The sequence below is a fragment of the Sorex araneus genome, chromosome X (genome assembly GCF_027595985.1).
Source record: "Sorex araneus isolate mSorAra2 chromosome X, mSorAra2.pri, whole genome shotgun sequence".
Lineage (NCBI taxonomy): Eukaryota > Metazoa > Chordata > Mammalia > Eulipotyphla > Soricidae > Sorex > Sorex araneus.
Window position 1 is genome coordinate 216178333 of NC_073313.1, and position 17301 is coordinate 216195633.

Here is a 17301-nt window from a genome sequence, read left to right on the forward strand (position 1 = left end):
TGGTCACACACTTCTGGGAGCTTAATTTTATAGTCTCTGGATGTTGGCCGTTGATGAGATTATATGGTTAGCGTGGTGGGGCTAGCTACTGAAAAATGGGGGATCTGAGCGGAAGAGGCCCAGTCCCGATCCAAGCAGGCTTGGAGATCTCAGCCCCAGGTCCTGCACACCTGGGTTCCTCTGCCGGATCCTTCCTGCGTGAAGCTTGTCTGAGTGTGTGGAGAGGGGCCTTTAGCATGGCTGTGGCTGGGTTCTGGAGGTCTTTGACTGCCAATGCTTTGCTTGGGGCAGGGAGGGAAACTAAACCTGCCCCCTCCAAGGGGCCCTGGTGAAGACATATATATATATATATATATATGTATATATACACATTTATCTATGCATATATATGCATATATGTATACATGTATTTATATATTATATATTTATATATGTATATATATTATATGTGAACTTATAATGAATATTTAGAATCAGATCTATATAAACTCTACATATCTGCAATGTCTGACCACAGCTTGGGCCCTGATATCAGTGTCAGGAAAAGTCCTTCAGACCAGGATCTCTCCCAGCTCAGGAGAGGTGTTGAATGGACTTCTTTCTTCCAGGAAAGATATTTATTTGGAATTCCTTCAACCCATTACGAGGCTAAAGACAGAACAGACATGCATTTTCAGCTAGAGTTCTTCCTCGTAAACCTCTGGCTTTCATTGTTCTGGTCAGACTAGTGGCAGCATGAGTATGCATCCTTGAGTTGCTACATGAACCAGGCTGCTACCTGCAGTAAACCCAGTTTCATCTGGAGTATCCAAGAGAATAAATTAAGTTTACCATTATACATTTATTCAATCACCCCTATAGAACTAGAATCTGATTTCTATGAAAAGGATTGTTATAGAAACATAGTTTTCTCTCTACCTTCACTTTAAATTTTCCAGATGTCTTAAAACACCTGGAAATTTTTCTTTTGCATAAACACAGCAAGATTGGAGAGTCTTCATTTGGGGTTTCTAACTATTTACTGAGAGGTCCTGGGGATTGGCTAAGGACAGAGCAGGTGTTTAACATTAGCTAAGGCTTTAATATTTTTTACCGGTCATGTGAGGGTAATCCAGGCTAGGTCAACTTGAAGATGTAATGATCTGGATGTGGCCTCAGGTCTCTCACCTTCTGTAGGAGTGTTATGGGAGAGGTATGAGAGTCCATCCCATCCTTCTCCAGGGGTGATGAAGAGACTCTGGTATCCAGGACTTTTCTGGATGCTGAGAGCATGGGTTAGGCTGTGGTTCAATCATTGCAGATCTGTAGGTTTTTGCTATGGAAGATCTTCATTTTCCATAGCAAATACTATTTCCAGTCTTGAATTAGCCTGACTCTAAGGTCTCCTGAGATTTGTAGGGTGCTTGTAATAAAACTTGTTATAATGGACCTGCTTCTATTGTTTAAACCAATTTACTTTTAACACTGTTTCCCTGTAAGAGGGCTTTGGTGTCCCATAATTGTGTCTTGAGGTTTTCTATCTGTATGAAGGGTAGATCCTACTACAGAGAGGAAAGACTTCCTGTCTGAATTTATGAAACCAACATAGTGCCATGGAGTATTAAAACATACCGGTACAATAAGAGAAAAGAGCAAATATTTCACTTTACTCACAATTAGATTCAATCATTCAATTTGCTGTGAGTCAGAGATCAAAGAAGCATTAAAATCTCTAGGGGTAGAATACACAGTTTAAAAATATTATGTTTAATTCATTTAGTCCTATGTTGAAAATCTTAATTTTCTATAACTTTTTTAAGTATACAAAGTTCTGAGAGTACTATGACATGAGTCTGGTGCATTTAAGATCCTTTTCATTGGCCTCTGTAAATGAATAGTAGAATAATCCTGCAGGTAGAATTAAAAGATTATGTTATAATAGTTTGACCATACAGTCTCTTTCCTTAGCATACAAACTCAGGATTCCTTTACATTCATCCTGTCCAGTAACTTTTATTTATTTCAATTCAGAACCAATTAGCTTCACTTTAACAGAATTCCTTTCTTTATCCCATATACATATATACTCCTTATGTCATATCTCACAAATTTAATTTACAGAACTTAGGACACCTTGATCTCCCAAGAAATATGGAATAAAGTTGCTAATCATTGTCACATTTAACTTGACAAAATTTTACTCTACAGTACTTATTAAAGTTTTGTTGCAGACCTCCTCTCTGAATAAAAGTACAGATATCCAAAGATTTTAGGATGCTCTGTAGCAAAGATCTTATAACACATATTGCACTTGGTAAGAAAGTTTACTCCACATTATAAATTAACCAGAACATACTTGACTGTAGGATAACATAGCCTCAGATAGTTTAGGTTTATTGGGTTACTCCCGTTACAGTGCTCCCACTCCTCTGTGTTTATTTGTAACTTCTTTCTTAGTGTTCTTTTGACTTGAAAATACTGTTTTTCTCTTCTCCTTGAGTCTTTTGCATAGTTTATTCAGAGAAATGTCCTTTTTGTATAGACACAGGAAGACTTAGCAAATGCTATGCTTTTGTAACCTGGGAGTCATTTGACTGTACATGATATTTTCCTGCTGAGCATCTGTTTTCTTGACCTAAGCCTCAGCTGCCCTTACTTCTTAGCACCCCCAAAAGCAGGGTCCCGACGAGGGAGGGACAAGACGGACCCAGGGCAAGCGGTGAGTTATATGCTACCCTGGCATCTAGATGGGTCTGGCCAAAGTGCCTAATGCTTAACTATAAGTTAAGAGCTTGGTCATGGACAAATGTTGTCATGATCCAAACAGTGATAACTAGATTTGGACCCTGTTAGGGTGAGGAATGATTAATCTGGCCTGAGTGCTGTGGTCTGAGTCTGTGGCAAGATGTTGCCAGGAGAGCTGCCTTGCAAGCCTCAATGCATCTCTTGCCATGTCCATACAAAATAACTCGTATTAAGATGTTAATAAGTGTTTAGTCTAAGGAAAGGATAAAAACCTTAAGAGTCAGGAAGGGCTTTGGGATGCCCTGCCTTCAGGAAGGGCTTTCTTATGTTCATTTTGCTACCTGGCTGGGTGTAGCCTAGAGGGCAAGGTGGGAGAGACAAGTAGGAGAGACAGAGAAGCGAGAGAGGCTGCAGTAGATCCAGAGAGAGGACGGAGCTGGGAGTGCGGGAAATGAGAAAGATGGAAGATTGAATAAATGGTAACTAATCAGCAACCAGCTTGGTCTTCTTCCTTCCATCGCTTGTCCTTGACCGACAGCACACACAGTGGTTTCAGAGCACCGAACTTGGGCGGTGAGACAGAGCCGCTCGGAGAGCCTGCGAGTGCACACGCCCATCGGCGAGCTTTAGTTTTTTTACCCTTGACTTTGGAGTTTTATCCTTAGAACATTGATTTCTAGGGAAAAAAAACACAAACATTAGCATAGATATTAACACTCAACAAAGATTATCAAGAAACAATGAAGATTTCACACTTGTGGGTAAAGCTCTCTTAAGGTCAAGACAAGGTTTGATATCTGTTGACAATGCTAATGTGAAATAAAGTTACCTTCATAACAGCATGCATTTTCATGTACTGTACAGACTAATTAGTAGTATAGTCTAAGAAAGCTGACTATAGTTATTTTTCACATTTTCAACTAATTCTCTATTCTTAGAAACCACTGAAGTCAAAGTGAATCTTTGTAGCAGTGGCTGAGTTTTAAAATGATCATCTTTTTTTTTTTTTTCAGTCTGTTATCAGCAGCTGATTCATTAATAAAGAGACAATAAATTTCCTGGGTCAAGGATTCCTCAGGAGGGGAGAGGTGAGAAAAGAGACTTAGTGAAGATCCTAAGTATATTTGAGCCTCTGTAATTGACAGTGTCTTCCCCAGAAACTTCAAATTCTTAAACATTAGTGGGTTTCCCCAGGTCATTCCCTCTGTAGTTGATGGCACAATAGACAAATTAAGGGAGAAGGTGGCTCCTCATGGAGGCCACACATTCACACAGACTTAAATTGTATAGTCCTCCTGTCAGAGATTTTTCCCAAAGAGATAACTCCACTGGAGATTTTCACTGTTTCCTTCTTCTGTGATGTTCCTCACTGCATTACTTTTTTTCCATCACTGCATTATTGTCATGTCTTTATGTTCACCACTTACTGATGTCAGTAGGGTCCCCAGGTGACTTATATGAAGTCATCAGCCTGGAGAAGGGAATCTGACATTTTCTCTACTGACTTCCACCAACCCCGGAATAGGTGGGGAAATACAGGATTGAAAAGAGTTTGCTGTGAGCCTTGCTCCTTGCAGGGAAGGAAAGTCAGTTCTAGACCTTACCAAGTCTTTCAGGTTCTCCCCTTGCCTCACATAAAAGAATTTCAGGAGGAGAGAAACAATAAAGCATAACACATTTTATTTGGAGGTTTTGAGGAAAGGGAGAGAGAGAGAGAGAGTAGAGAGAGAGAAGAGAGAAAGAGGGAGGGAGGAAGATCGAGAGGGAGGGAGAGAGAGAGAGAGAGAGGAGAGAGAGAATATTATGCTCAAGAAAGAAGAAAGAACATGGACTTCTCCAAACTAGAGAGAGAGCCTTAGTATACATGCCATCATTATATATAAAAGTACACATCTCAGGAGGGGATTTGCAGACAACACATTCTCTTGGCAGTAATACATGTGCTTAGGCAGCATGTGCACATATTCCATCTTATATGTTAATAAAGTAGTGTGATCTATGTTGCTCAGTAATTATATTAAATTTGCAGGATATATGGGCTCCATTTATTTCTTAATTTAATTTTTAAATAATATAGCATTCAGGTTTCTGTTCACAAATGGCAAAGAAAATATGTGACATATATCTGTCTGACTGAATCGATTTCTTTATTCATGGAAATATTTTTTAACTTTCAGAAAACTTAAATGTAAGGAGCATGAGAGATAATACAGAGGGCAAGTAGCTTGCTTTGAATGTGTCTAAGAAATATTTCATCCTCAGAGCCTCATATGGTCCCTCGAACCCCAGCAAGAATGTTCCCCAAGCACAGAGCCAAGATTAAGCCCTGAGTACCAGAGAGAGTACTTCCTCTGAAAAAATTAAAATACAATTACTATACAACATTTTACCAGTTAAAAAGGCTAAAGGGATCAAGAAAAAAATTTTAGACTGAAAAAACTAAATAAACCTAGGGATTCAAGTAATATGTCACAAAAGTAGAGTCTAGAGAAAATTAATGTACCTAATGAGCCAATAGTCCAACAACACTAGTTAAAAAGAAATCTGTGTGAGCAATGATAATATTAAGACAGAAACATCCATCATTCTTAAGAAAAAGACTTTACATTTTTCTTACAGTGTTTCGTATATCAATTTAGAATTTATAACTTAATATAAGACAGAGAAATACATTTGATACAAACTGCTGTTGGAAAAACTTAAATTCTACTTTGATATTAATGTCAAAGAATGATCTATCACTAATAAAAACATTAAAGTAAAGACTTTTTGAGCTCATTTAAAATCATTTTCTGGGGCTGGAGTGATAGTACAGTGGGAAGGGCATTGCCTTGCACATGGCCGACCCTGGTTTGATTCCCAGCATCCCATATGGTCCCCCAAGCACTCCCAGGAGTAATTTCTGAGTAAAAAGCCAAGAGTAACACTTGAGTATTCACGGAAGTGACCCAAAAAGCAAAAAAATACACCATTTTCTGTGTTTTGATATATATTTGAAAGCAAACTTTAATATCTAAAAAATTAAGAGAGGTTTACTAATATCTTAAATATATTTTTATTAAAGGATAAGGCATCAATATCTTTAAGTTGTTTCTTGTAGTTAGTTTCAAATAAACTAAAAAATAACTTCAAAAATGTTTATCTTTTCATTATTTTACTTATTTTCCTTCTCTCCATAATCCCTGCTCTCGGGATTCAAAGATGACAGTTTTTACTTACTACCCTTAGTCTCTGCACTGCTGACAGAGTAAGAATAATATAAATAGGGGCTGAAACTATAATACAGTAATAGGTAAGGTGTTTGCCTTCCACACAACCAACCAAGGTTTGATCCCCAGCAACTCATATGGTTCCCTGAGCATCATCCAGGAATAATCCCTGCCGAAAGTGTCAGAAGTAAGCCCTGACCGAATTCTCGGCCACACAACATCTCATTCTTTACATCAGTGATGTACCAAGAGTAGTACACCACATTTGATGGGGTTTAAAGTAGAAGGCAACCAATCTTATGGGAAAATATATTTATACATATATATATACACATATATATATAAACAAGGCTTGACCTTTAAACTATGTTACTAATCTCTATACTATAAAAGGGCTTAATGGCTCCTGGGTGAAATACAACAATATTCACACACTTTCCTCTAAGAAAACTTTTTCTGGATCATTTTTATCAGATTGTTCATAACAAGCAATACAAAATAAATTACTTCTGCTTTGGGGACAGGGTTTGGAGTTCAGGATGGAGACATTCGAAATATGGTGGTGGAGGTGTAATTATGGCGGAATTGGTGTTCGAATATTAAATGTAATCAATTATTGTGAATAACTTTACAAAAGTAAATAAAATTAATAGAAAAAGTCATCCAGTAATCCCTGAGCACATCTGGGTATGATGCAAAGCAAGAACAAAAAAAAATTTCCAATAAAATATAATGGCCATGTGATAATACAAATGTATCTTTTTGTATATATTCATATATCATGTATAAATATATGTGTGAATATATTTCTATATGTAGTTTTGCCTCTCTGCTCATCAAACAAAGAAGACATAAATGCTAAAGTCAGTGATAACAATGTTGTAACAATAGAACAACTGGTCTATTTTTACATGGAGCAGTCTCCACATCATGTGGAATTTTAGGATATTGCCACTGAAGTTCAAAAACGCTATGTTCTTACATGAACTACATTTAAAGAAAGAATGGAGATCCTGGAAAAATTAAGTTTATGTTTCATATTATTTTAGCTTCTTCTGTGTTTTCAGTTCTTTAGCAAGTTGCATGAGCCATTTCGTTTAAGTATATCAACCATCCTACAAAATAAATACACTTATTATTTTCATTTCATAGGTAAGAAAACTGAATTATATCCAAGCCCCCTACCTAAGTGACGTAGTCTAAAGTTCATAAGAGATCAATTTGGACAACCTTTTTTTCTGCCTTCAAAAAAATTAAACAAAATAATGACAACTGAATAAAAAGATTAATATTAATTTACTGTAGAACTAATGTGTCATCTGCTGTCTAGATACTTATTATGCATTATTATTTCAACATTCTATCAAAGTCTTTATATTTAGAGGTTAATAAATAGAAAGGCTTGATTTGAAATGATAAAATGGCAGCAAGTGTGTTTGCCTTTTCATGTGGCCAAACCTAGGTTCAATCCCCAGCACTCCAAATGGTCCCCCAAATTCTGCCAGGAGTTTCCCCTGTGCATGGAGTTAGGAGTAAAGTAAGCCCTGAGCACAGTCAAGATTGACCCTCACAGACACAAAAGAAAGAAAGAAAGAAAGAAAGAAAGAAAGAAAGAAAGAAAGAAAGAAAGAAAGAAAGAAAGAAAGAAAGAAAGAAAGAAAGAAAGAAAGAAAGAAAGAGGGAGGGAGGGAGGAAGAAAGAAAGAAAGAAAGAAAGAAAGAAAGAAAGAAAGAAAGAAAGAAAGAAAGAAAGAAAGAAAGAAAGAAAGAAAGAAAGAAAGAAAGAAAGAAAGAAAGAAAGAAAAAGAAAGAAAGAAAATAAAAGAAAGGTTAACAGACACCAATTGCCAAATACAAAATATGAGTTGAGGTAATTTTTAATCTAAAACATGTATGGTTTCCACTAATAATCCATGAATGCTATAGAAGACCAAGTAAGAGATGTTTGCTTTTAGTACACTATTAAGAATTAATGCAATCTCATGTCAGTTTAGAGAAAGACACAAATGACTTTTTAAAATTGTGTAGATCTGAAGCACCTGAAAAGTAAGCCTTGAGGATAAACTCAGTCCTACTGAGTTTATAAAAGACAAGATTTTTTCTTGCCTTTATTCATTTACTTATATTTATTTATCCAACAAAATTCACTAAACACATAGCACAGTGTTTAGAACTCAATTCATTTCCTTAATATTTAGCAACAAACAGTACAAAGGGTTGCAAAGCATTACACTTATTTCTCACAGAGAAATAAGTTGTCAGTGTTTATCCAGAGAGAAAAAAGTGAAAGTTCTGATCGGAGTCACAAAGAAGTGGCTTGTGGGAAGGCTTTCATGTGCACTGAAACTTAGAGAACAGGGGAAAGTGACAGGTGGAGGTGACTATGCCCTAACAAGACTCATGTAGAGGAATTATGGCATACAAAGACATGGCAGAAACCCAGAAGCAACATATGGTTATGGCTGTAAGAAAAGAAAGCTGAGGCCATACTGTGAGGAGCTTGATGCTAAGGAGTATAAGCTTTCCCTGTGGGCCAATGCTTCTTCATGTGAGATATCCAAAGCATTTAGAATCAAAATCACCAAGGGCCCTGCTCAGAAGTATTAACCTAGCATCTCCAGATGTTGGGCTCAGTAATTTGCAATATTTCGGTTCCCCCATGTAAAGTTGATGCATATAAAATGTTGAGAATATGTGTTCTATTCTTCTCTTTCAACTCAACACTTGTTAAACGGTAAAATGGGGACCCTCTGCGCCTAAAGACTTTGACTCCAGAGATGTAACACATTCGGGCATCCAGCGCAGCATCCGATAGCGATGCATTGGGACTGCGAACTGGGCTACAACTCTGTGCTGCCAGGGGTGGATTTTTTTTCCTCCCCACCCTGCCTTCCTGCATGGAAAGCGGCGGCCTGGCGGCACCCACGTGGCAGGCGCCATCTTCTGTGACTCCAAACCCAGAGGTATTCGGTTTTTACTTTTGGGGCTCCCAGGAACTCATGGGAAGGGGGCGTAACCGGAGCCGCTGAGCGCGAATCAGACCCTCTGCGCCTAAAGACTTTGAATTCAGAGACTTCTTACAGCAATGCACTGGAACTGTGAGTTGGGCTATGTAATTTCTGGCAGAATTTTCCCTGGACTTTATACAGAAATCCAAAACCACGGCTTTAATAAAACTGTGTCCGCGCGACTTAACATTTATAATTGTCAGCAATGTGAAAGGGTTCCTTTTGAACAGGTCTGACTTGGGGGGGAAACTCCAAATAATAACAGTAAGTTTTTGTTGAAATATTGAAGGTTTTTAATGTAGCAGCCACCTGTCTGGACTGTGAACTAAGTAAAAGCCCCATGCTGGCCAATGCGGCGTGGCGTACACCATACTATGAGGCGCGGGAAGGAGGATGAGGGGGAAAAAGAAAAAAAAAAAAAGGGAAAAGGAAAAAGGAAAAAAAAGAGAGAGAGAGAGAGTTATGTACTAGTAGCAGTGGGGCTACATATCTCTTCATTTCCAGCAATGAAAAACTAATTATCAAATGTAGTAGGTCTGTCTCTCTTGGTTGGAAACTCCAACAACTATAGTGAGTTTTGTGTTGAATTATGGAATGTACTCAAGGTAAAGAAAAAATGAAGTGAAATTCATTAGTTATACAGTAGGGGGTAGGGTGTGGGGGCAGGGGGTATACTGGGGTTTCTGGTGGTGGAATATGGGCACTGGTGAAGGGATGGGTGTTTGAATATTGTATAACTGACATATAAACCTGAGAACTTTGTAACTTTCCACATGGTGATTTAATAAAAAATTTAAAAAAAAGGTAAAAGGGTGAAAGTTATACAAAAATATTGATTTACCAGTCCTCATGGGTTAGGGTTAGGGTTAGGTATATGTTTCGCCATTGAAATTTGGCCATAGAAATTTAGGGTGAAAATTATTATGGTGGTGAATGTTAAATTTAGGGTAATTGTTAGGATTAGGCCAAGGCATGGTAAGGGTTAAGATATTAAGGTTCAGGTGAGTGTTGGGGTTAGAGTCTAGACTTAATCTTAATTTTCTGCCATGAAGGATTTAAGTGAAAAAGGGTGAAGATATTGAATTTAGGATAATTTTTAGTGTTAGGTCAAAGCTAGAGTAAGTATTAAGTTTAGCGTTAGGGTATGGTTTAGAATTAGGTTTAGGGTTAGGATTACAATTAGAGGCTTACATGGAGGTTAGGGTTCAGATTAGGTTCATTATGAGGGCTAAGAACACTTTGTGAACCTGCCATTAATAAAAGTTGGTATTAGGTCTAGAGTTTAGGTGAGGGTTATTGTTTTTATTGAGGTTAGAACTAAGCTTAGAGTTAGTGCTAGAATTAGTTAGGGTTAGAACTAAAGAAACTTCTGAGTCCGCTGGGTTCTCAGTTGTTTTACTAAGGTCAGATTTAGGGGACGTTCTAGCCTAGGATCACTGTTATGGTTAACAGTAGGATAATGTTTCAGGTTAGGATTGGGATTAGGATTTTGGTGAGGAGAGAGATCAAGGTTGTGGGTGAGGTTTAGGATTAGTGATAGTGTTATACTTAGGTTTAGGTCAGTGTTAGTTTCAGGTTTAGGCTAGAAGTGGGGTTGGGGATAGATAGGGTTAGCCTTACTGGTAGGATTATGGAAGGTTTAGGGCTAGGGTTAAAGATAAGGCCGGATTTAGGATTAAGCTAGTATTGTAGCAGTTTTGCACTGTCGTCCTGTTGTTCATCAGTTTGCTCAAACAGGCACCAGTAATATCTCCATTGTGAGATTTGATATTGTTTTTGGTATATAGAATACGCCACGAATAGCTTGCCAGGCTCTCCGAGAGGGACAGAGGAATCAAACCCAGGTCGGTCGATTGCAAGGCAAACTCCGTAACCGGTGTGTATGGCTCCAGTCGATAAGTTAGTATAAATTTGTATTATGGTTAGGGTTAAGACTAGGGTAAGGGTGAGTGTTGAAGATATTGTTGAGGGTGAGGATTAAAATCATTATTAGTGTAAGAGTTAGGGTAAGGTTTAGGCTAAAGAGGCAAGCTAAAGCAAGATTTAGGGCTAGGAGTAGGTTTTGGTATAAGGTTGGCATTGGGGTTATGGCCAGAGTAAGATTTAAGTTTCTGATTAGGCTGAAGGACAAGTTTAGAATAAGGTTGAGGGTGATGGTTAAGAATCACATTAGTGTAAGGGTTAGGTTTGGGATTAGTGTGATGGTGAGCATTAAGATGAGATGTGGGTGAAGGCTAGGAATATTTCATTAGAGAGTCTTGAATAGGCTTAGGGTTTGCTTTAGGTTTAAGTTTAGGATTTAAAGTTAGACTCAGGCATAGTACTAAGTGAGGGTGAGGGTAAAGTTAGAGTTGAGTGTGAGGGTTTAGGACTACAATGCTAAAGTTAGGATTAGGGTGTGAAATTTGGCTATATATTATGGCTATGGTGAATTTAGGACTAGTTTGAGATTGAGAGTAAGTATTAGGTTAATGGTAAAGGAGAGGATTATGTTTACTGCCAGTGCTAAGATTTTAATTTGGTTAGTGTTAGGATTTTAATTTGATTAGGTTTATTTCTATGAATTAACCTAGGAATCCTGGAAAGAATATAGTGGATACTGTGCTTAACTTGTATACAACTCACCTGGTTTGATCCCTGGCATTCCATATGGTACCGTGAGCATGCCAGGCTGAACACTGAGTGCAGAGTCAGGAGTAAGCACTGAGCACCACACATAACCAACAAAACAAAACAATAGCAAACTAAAATAAACCAGCAAAATAAACAAAAAAAAAACACCCAGCTAGGATTAATTTCATGACAGGTTAGGGATAGCATTAAAGTAAATTTGAAGAACACTGTTAAGCTGAGAATTTCTAAGAGTCTGAGTAATTGCTAGGGTCTGGAATAATAATTTAGGGTTATTTGTTTGTTTGTTTGTTAGATTGATTTTTTTAAAAAAAATTAGTGAATCATTGTGAGGTACAAACTTATGAACTTTTGTGTTTGCATTTCAGACATACAGTGATCATTTACCCATCCCTCCACCAGTGCCCATTCTCGTCCACCAATGTTCCCAGTATCCTTCCCACCACCCCCACCCCAGCCCCCACCACTCTAACCTGCCTTTGTGGCAGGGCATTCAAATTTAGGGTTATTTGGGGGGAAGACATATTTGGTGGTACTCAGGGATTACTCCTGGCTCTGTTCTGAGAGATCATTCCTGGCAGTTCTCTGGGGACTATATGTGATGCTGGGGATTAAAGTTGTACTGTTTATATACAAGGTAGGAGCCTTACCCCCTATACTGTCTCTTGGGCCCAGCTACATTGTTTGTAGTATCTCGTGGATGTTTTATTCCAATAATATTTATTAGTATCTAGGACAGTCAAGTCCATATAAATCACCAAAATATCTTTATAAAAATACCAATTTCACCACAGCCACCACCATGTAAATGGCCCAGCTTCAGAGCTTCATGATTAATCTCCAAAGAGGTGCCAAGTCAAGTCAATGAAATTCATGAGTACACAGGTCTTCAGTCTGAAAACTCTGGAGTTCCCAGGGAAGGGATATGGGCTAAGAATTGTTCCAGATCTATGGATCCTAGAGCTCCTTTAAAATTCCAAAGTACTGAAGGCTCAGTAGGAATACAGTATTTTAGATGGGAACGTAGCATGAAAGCCAACTATTCTAAGTAAGCAAAACTATACCACAGAGGCTCAATTAAAAACAAACAGCTCAGTAAATATTCAGACAAATGACGTTAATGATCCAATAGTGAGATATAACAATTTTCACAAACTTTCTTTTACTGAATTTTTTTTATAATTCTGCTTACCATTTTTGTTGTAACAAGCAATGTAAAATAAGGGGACAGGCATAGGATGGGAAGTAACTGGGGACAGTGGTAGAGGGAAGGTCACACTGGTGGTAGAATTGGTGTTGGGACATTGAATGCCTGAAACAATTGTATTATGAACAACTCTGTAAAGCACAGTGCTTAAAAATATTTTTAAAAATACCAATTTCAGGGCCAGAGTGATAGTATAGTGGGTAAGGCATTTGCATTGCTTGTGGCCCACCCAGGTTTGATCCCTACACACCTATGTCTTCCTGGGCCATGCCAGGAGTGATTTCTGAGCACTGAGCCCATAGTTACTCCTGAGTCCCACAAGATGTGCCCCACCCATTCCCTCCCAATTTTCAGGTTAGTAGGTCTGTATAGGGCCAAGAATCTTCATTTTTTTCCAGATGTTTATAGGTGACTACACTTTAGCCAAAATCTAGACTGAAAACTGGTAACATATGTAAAAGTATTTTTAAAGATAACATATTAATCTATGATAATTTTTCTTCTGTCCACAGAAAAAAGAACAGAATTTGTCTGCTGTGATATAAGATTTAACTGCAATCAAACTTGAGGGGATCAGGGAGTGAGCACACACAGCCATTGTCTCCCTGAGATTCTTGAGTTCCCCAATAATGATTTCATGGAGAAAAAAATAATAAAAGAATTTTTAAAAAATGATTAATCAGGGGTCAGAGTGACAGTACAACAGGTAGGTCATTTGCCGTGCATATGGTCTACCTGGGCTTGATCCATGCATGGCACTGTATATGGTCTCCTGAGCTCATTATTAGAGATCTCTGAGCATAGAACCAGGAATCGCCCTGAGCACCACTAGGTGTGACCCCCCAAACCAAAAAGCAGTAAATACAGGTTGCTTGGCCAAGCGGTCTAAAGCACTGGATTAAGGCTCCAGTAAATAAATAAAATAATGAGGAGACAAGAAAGCTAGTGAGAAAGTACACAAAGGAGAAAGGAGAATAGACATCCCCACATGTACAAGGAATGAGGCCCAGAGGGGAACACCTATTTTTGCCTCTTTTAATGGTTTCAGACTTCTCATCTTTCCTAATCTTTTCCACTCTCCTAAGTGGATTGAAATACACACTGTCAGAAGTCTTGATCATATTTAACGAGTTGCATGGATTATCGTGGTAACTATATACTTTTGTGGCAGTAGTGAGCATAAATTTGATTTAATATTTTAATAATCATAAAGCTAAAGTTTGCTCAGTGGTCAACATAAGGCTGAATTGCATCCTCCCACCCCCAGTCCCAGGTTGTATAGTGTCTGGTGAACTTTCTTTACTACTATAAATTAAGACTTGTGTTTTGATTGAAACTTGAAACCACAGAAGTCTATTACTATCATTTATCTTTCTCTACTCTATCCCCTCTGCCCCTCTCCTGATCTTGCACAGACTATTTCCTATCTGCCTATCTAACAAATGTTCTACCAGAACTCCTAGTGGTGACTGGAGATTCCATCTTCTAGGTATGGTACTTTTTAGAGACAAGGGAACACATGAAATAAATAGAAAAGAATGGTAATAGGGTGCGTGAAGAAGAGGTGATAGTTGTAATATGACGAAAATCAGTCTTGTCTAATGGCTTGGAATTTCTTTGTTTTGCGGCCACATCTAGCTATACTCAGGGTTTACTCCTGGCTCAGTTCTTAGGGATAACTTTTGAAAATACTCAGAAGATCACATGTGGTGCTAAGGTTTAAACCTGGATTCACTATATGCAAGACAAGACTCCTGCTTGCACATATTGCCTCGCGTGATAGTCTTTGCAGCCCAACTGAGATTTGATTTGGGGGAGAGTTGAGGGCAGGCAATTTGGGCTACACTAAGTACTTAGTGGCCATTTATCCCTCTATACAAGATTGGAGCAATAGTACAACATGTAGGGTGTTTGCCTTGCACGCAGCAGACCCAGGTTTGATTCCTCCTTTCCTCTCGGAGAGCCCCACAAGCTACCAAGAATATCTCATCTGCACAGCAGAGACTGACAAGCTACCCGAGGCATATCTGATATGCCAAAAACAGTAACAAGTCTCACAATGGAGACGTTACTGCTGTCCACTCAAGAAAACCAATGAACAACAGGATGACAGTGATACAGTGATACAGTGATGCTGAGAAATGAGCACTGGTTGTTCTCTGAGGATTATATGTGGAGCCAGAGATTCAAAGCCAGGTCAGCCACTTGCAAAGCAAGCACTTTACATTCTGTAATATTCCTCAGGTCCTGAAGAGATATTCAAATCTGGGATCATCTGTTTACAAGCTGCCTAATATTATATAAATTATATTCTTCTTTCTCTTCTGATTTATTTTTTATCCATAGAATTGGACAAAAAATCCTCATACAGTAGTATCAAGACATAAAATAAATGATCAGAAATCAGTGTAATGCAGCAGTGGGGCTAAAATTAGATTAATAAACATTGAATAATTTTATCTATAATTATTAGATATAAAAATGCATCAGTCCAGATGCAGTGGAAGAACTTCAACCACCATATATATTACTCACACATCCTAACATTAATGTTCTAAAGTTTACATTGACATACATAGTTTTAAATATTCTTGTTAATTCACATAAGAATTTATATCTTAAATATGTAGGATTACTTCCAAAGAAACTACAGGTATGTAAAGTGAGACATTATTAAATGTTTTTCTCCTTAATCTTAAAGTTTACAACATTGTTATTCTTAAATCTTAGATCAAATGTTTGGTAAACATGTAAATTTTACAATATTTAGACCATTAAACAGAGGATATAAGGCTTGATATAACTTCCAGAGGAAGTATGTGATTTTTATCTGAATAAAATTTTAAAATTAAATATGACATTTAAACAATTAATACGATGGCTAGGTAACTTTTACATTTTAATTGGGAATATTATGATATCAAGGAGACAAAGCCTAAAAAAGTTTTTCACATATTGTCCCAATTACTCTGTGTTTGGGTTTTTGGACCACACCCAAGTGCTCAGTGCTTGGTCCTGTCTCTGCTTTCAGCAGTCACTCCTGACAAGGCTCAGAGGACCAGATCTGATGCAGGGATTGAACCCACAGAGGCAAGTACTCTACCCACTGTGCTGTTGTTCTGTCCCAATCACTCTTAATTAACTGAATCCTCTATTTCTTTTTCCTGACTGAGATATTACCTAATTTACATTTACAATGTCTTTTTCAGAGACTTCTTTTCTCCAGGTTTTCACCCTTCCTCACACAAAAGCAATATAAAGAAAACAATTCCTTGAAGCTAAAAAATTCAGTGTGGTGTTGCATGATTATTCATTTGGTCGGAGGCACAGAGACGAGACAGGCAAGAGGAATGTAAAGAGCACGAGGGCCAAGGCTCGTTCTGGCTCAAGGGAATGAACGACTACAAGAGGCCTTCTTTTATTCTACTTTTTATCAGTTATATCCTAATGACTTCATCACAGAAAAGGACTAATGAGAGTACAAACAGTTATAGGATGAAAGCTATGTTGTCAAAACTATGTTGTAATGATTTAATACATCAGAGGAAGATATGGACCTGGACATATAAGCTCTACAAATTATTTCCCCAGCATTCTTGTGGTTGGTTACACATAGGTCAAAGAGAAGGCTCATATTGATACTTGGAGGTCAATCCAGATTAAGGATGTGTAAAATAGTGTATGACTAGGCGGGTATATGAGAATATGCTGTACTTAATCAGGTCATCCGACTCACAAGTTCTTAGCTTGCCCACTTAGTGCGAAGTGGGGCCTCAGTTCTACTTCCTGCTTGCAGGGCAGCATCCAGAGGCTCATCCTAACGTCCTGACTTAGCACCAACAGTGTGGGCACCCCCTTCTCCGCTCCTGCCACCCGCCCCACGAACGACATGTCTTAGACAAGTTTCTTTATTTGAAACTCAGGGCAATCCTTATACATATCAATATATGCCTTTCTGTATTATTGAGAATCAGCACTGCACTATAGTACTGTCGTCCCGTTGTTCATTGACTTGCGCAAGCAGGCACCAGTAACGTCTCCATTGTGAGACTTGTTGATACTGTTTTTGGCATATTGAAAAAAATGGCACAGGTAGCTTGCCAGGCTCTGCCGAGTGGGTGGGATACTCTCGTAGCTTGCTGTGGTCTCCAAGTGAGATGGAGAAATCGAACCCAGGTTGGTAGCATGCAAGGCAAAAGCCCTTCCTGTTGTGCTATCATTCCAGTCCCTATTATTGAGAATTACAGATAAAACTTGTTCAATATTTACTCAGAGGTGGTACACATGAAATAGGCAGTGAACATGAATTTCTACTACTATTTATTATGGAAGAACCAACTCATGTGCCGCCTATTTTAAGAAGTTTCCTATGGATTCCCGAAGCTGGAAGTATCACTTTCTTTCTTTACTACCTAGAGATAGATTTTATTTATTCTTTTTAACTTCTCTATGTGGCATTTGGTTTATTCTGTATTCATACTATAGCATCTATATGCAATTTATAGAGAAAATATTTAGGCTTC